Genomic DNA, 4,809 nt, shown 5'->3' on the forward strand with positions numbered 1-4,809 from the left:
TTAGTTCACATTTAACTAATAAGAATAGCATAATGTTATACCAATTAAAAAAAAAATTTCTATTTGTGTATAGTGATTATTCATATGAATAGCAATCGAATTACTTATGGAATCAAAAGTAATCATGTTACTTTATTTGAAGGATTTAACCTTCAGGGAATTACTTTATATAAAAAAGATTTTAAATAGTAATAATAATATGAAATATGACGAGTATTAAAGCGACAGAAAATTTGAATCTTTGTTAATTTTAAACAAAAACTTCAGTAAATAAAATATTTTTCACGTCTATAGAAGCTGCAAAATAAATTCAAAATATTCTTGCAACTCATTAGAAACTTCTTAAAAATATAGATATTAATTAAAAGCTGTAGCACAAAAAACTTGGAAGAAAGGTTTTATATTGCTTGATTGCAATTTTTGTAACTTTAACTTGTTAAAGTTATCAATTAAATTGATAAAAAAAAAAATTAATTGAGTAAAAAAGTTCATTCATATATAATAGACTAAGAGTTTAATTTTAGAATGCATATCTATCCGCCAATTTGACGCAGAAGTGATATAAATTTGTAATTCAAATGGACAATATAGATCACTAAGAGTTTTATTATACTTAATAGTGTAAAACTGATTTCCGGGATAATTGATATGAATTTTGGCTATCAATCAAGCAATATAAAACCTTTCTTCCAAGTTTTTTGTGCTACAGCTTTTAATTAATATCTATATTTTTAAGAAGTTTCTAATGAGTTGCAAGAATATTTTGAATTTATTTTGCAGCTTCTATAGACGTGAAAAATATTTTATTTACTGAAGTTTTTGTTTAAAATTAACAAAGATTCAAATTTTCTGTCGCTTTAATACTCGTCATATTTCATATTATTATTACTATTTAAAATCTTTTTTATATAAAGTAATTCCCTGAAGGTTAAATCCTTCAAATAAAGTAACATGATTACTTTTGATTCCATAAGTAAGTCATTGCTATATCATATGAATAATACTATAAAAATAAAAATTTTTTCTTTAATTTTATAACACATTTCTATTTCTTGTTTTAGTTAAATGTGAACTAAAACTCTTTTTGAAAAATATATAAACAATTTTCACACCTTACAAATGAAACGGGAAACTACATACAAATTCCTAACATGTTCAAAACTATACTATATATTCTATCTAATGAACCATCATGAACCAACGTAACAATTAATCTACACTAACGCACAATATTTATATTAAACTAATATTTCAATACGCATAAGTATACAGCAACGAATTTATTTATAATGCAATTTTTTTAAAGCGATTGAGAATTATAATGACATTTATATCAATACTCAAATAAATTTTTTTGTTCCTCGTAAATAAAAGAAGTGACAATTTTTATCAATCAAATCATAAATATATATATACTATATACCTATATTATATAGTCTCCTACTGTCTACTGGTTGAAATCGGACTATTCCTAATATATTCTTCTCCTATATCTAATAAACCATTATAGATCAATGCAATAGTCTATATCAATTAACAGCATTGATATAGATATTGATATTAACATTTTTCTTTCGAATCTCAATATATTTTTGAGTTGTTTTGCATAAAGTCAAGCCATAGTCTTTTGAGTTGCTCTAGTAGACACGGACCTTCATTAGGTACAATTCAGACAATATGTCTCGATGTGCTTAATGTATATGAAATAGAAAATATTGATATTATGCCTAATTTATTTTTTTGACAAAACTATTTGGTTTTTTGAAAAAATTTTTTTGTTGTATTATTTCCTACGTATTTCAAACCAAGCAAACAGTTTTTAAAAATATATTAAAAATAATTTATTTTTGTCACTGATTACTTGCCATTTAATTTGCAAAAATGAAAAACTTTTTAAATGGTTTAGAATTATTTTTCATTTCCACATTATAACAATTCAAAATCTTCATTAATTTATTTAATTTTTTTTTGCAGTTGATTGAAGCATCGAAAACCACAGTGTAAGACTTGAACCCAATAAAACCACCTCTTAGGAATTAGCATGGAAGATTGTGGCGGCATGCAGTGGACACAACCCTATTCCAGTAATCAAGGGAAAGAGAGTCGAGCGAGAATTTTAATTTTTATTTGAAACTAAATTCATTTAAGCCAGAAAGCATGGGAGACTGAACGACAATAAATGGGGTGGAGTTATAACGGTGGGGTTATAATTATTATGTGCATACTTCATATACATATAATACTGCAGTGATCAAAAAATTAACTTAAATTTAAATTTTTTATCGAAACTTTTCGATTTTGCCAGCTCTTTTTTTTTGGTTAGGTAGTACTATCACTGATATGTTTATACAAGTATCATGTCCATACCATGTCAATATTTATCCCATCGTTCCATTTATATACTATATACTATATATTTATTTTATTTCAGCGATTATTACAATATCTGTTTGTAATAGACAAACAAATTGCATTAAATTTTGTTTGCGAAATCAAATCTCTGCAATAGAAAAATTGAGAATGATATAGATGATCTTCGGTGACCACGGTATGTCACAAAAACTTATTTACAACTAGCAAGTCGAAGTGGTATAAATTATTTAAAAAAAGCAGAGAAAACGTAGAACACAAAATTTGTAATCAATATCAACTACTGAACAATCTTTCAAAAAAATCAAATATTTGGTATTCAAAAATCGTCTATTGACAATTATAATCCCGCTGAATTAATCAAAACCATTTTGAAAGATATTTTGCAACTTAAGAGAGTAAAATCTCATGTGATGTCAGGAATAAAAATCTTTTAAAAAAACAGTATTGCGTTGAAGTTGGTTAAACAGTGCTAGTTTGTTCAGTTAAACTGATCAGTAACTATCAGGATAAGATGAAATGTGTGGTGACTATAGATATACCTAGCTTGGAAGTATGCATACGGAAACTGATCAATCAAGCTATAAAACTTGCAAAAAGTGAACCAATTATTGTTCTATAGATACACTTTTACGATTTTAGAGTAGTCGTACACAGGTATTCCAAAGAAGAAAATACAACTGCAAAATACAATAAAAAATATAAGTAACAATTTTATATACCCCGTAACAATTTTTTTTTCAATACTTACTATCTTTTTTATATATTAATAATTAAAATTAAAATCATTCCATATTATTTATCAGCTTAATAAACACGGCATCCAAATTAATTCTGGCTCTTTTGACAACAGTTATATGCAACTTATTAGAATATAATTTAATCATATCTATATACGCACTTTCATTCTATTATTATTGAAATGTTCAGTATTAGTGCATGATATATATATATATATGCATATATATATGTATTAACATTATTTAGAACAACATTTTCTGTTCTCAATAATTGTTTTTAATTGTGAATTATGCTAAATTAACACACTTTCATACTATACCAGCATATCAGATGCATTTAAATGCATTCATTTTCCGTAGTTGCATTTCATTATTGCTTTTATCATCAACGCGTTGTGTTAATTACGACTTAATTACATTTGAGAGCAGTATAATTATAATAATATTGTCTTCATTAAAATAAAATTGGGAACTATGCGTTACGTGTTAGAGAACATGAGTGCTCAATAAAATTTTTTCGGAAAAAACATCAGGACTCCAGTCAAAGGTATATAAAATCAAATTGTACATATTTATATATGGATATAAAAATATATAGACATAAAAAGATTTACATATCACACTCGATAATTATTTCAATTTATTTATAATAAATATTTAATAAATTAAAATTAATTCCACATATCGAACAAGTAATTTCAATATACAATATATAAAAACATAATTACTCTCATAGAAATTGCCTTAAAAATGCTTATATATATCATATTCACATATACTAAAGTAAATAGATACATGTACATATATCACGCTATATTGTCATTAAAGTAATTTAAAAAATGTCATTACTTTTTGGACAGACCAATTTTTAGTTTCTTTATCAGTACAAATTACCAGAATTATTGTTAGCCCTTACACCTAATAAGGGTCAATACATTTTATCGAAAATTATTTACATGTGTATTCAGAAATTATTGGGAATTACACGCATTTCTCTATTTGTTTAGTTAATTATCATTTAGGTATTATCGATTTTATTCGTCCTTTGCAAGCAAAGGACTATAGGGAATAGTATTAGTAAAAGTTTGAAACTAACGCACACACTGCGTGACGAATAATATATAATTAGTCCCGTAGCCAAAAAATTTATTTCAAAGAGGGCTTACAGATTAAAGACCAAAAACTTTTTTTTCAATAAAACTTTATTTGGATGAACTGCAATATGCAACCAATCGAAATTGTTACAAGCGTTCTTAGTATATCATAGTTATTAACATTTCCTCGTAGAATTCTTATCCGTTATCATAACAGATAATGATCTATAAAGGTTAGCTGTTGTGATTATTGGGATAACCAAAACACCGATACCGAAAAATAAGTTCTATAACTATACTTAGTTCCAAAATTTTAAAATCTCAATATATGCATTAATCTTCCACAAAGTAATTTATATTTGATTTTTTACTGCAGGCATATTATCAACCACATATTCATGAACACCTATTCAATTTGAAAGGGGGCTTCAGCCAGTTAAGATGATCCACTGAGTACTGAGTGACACATAAATATTTTTACGAAATAATTCGAAAGAAATACTATTACTTCGTATTATCTTTGATAAGACAGGTTCAGTACATCATACCTTTCAAGTCTTTGAGCTTCCTTAGATCTATCTAGTAATCATATTATAGTAATTTTT

The sequence above is a fragment of the Teleopsis dalmanni genome, chromosome 2 (assembly GCF_002237135.1).
Source record: "Teleopsis dalmanni isolate 2A chromosome 2, ASM223713v2, whole genome shotgun sequence".
Classification (NCBI taxonomy): Eukaryota; Metazoa; Arthropoda; class Insecta; order Diptera; family Diopsidae; genus Teleopsis; species Teleopsis dalmanni.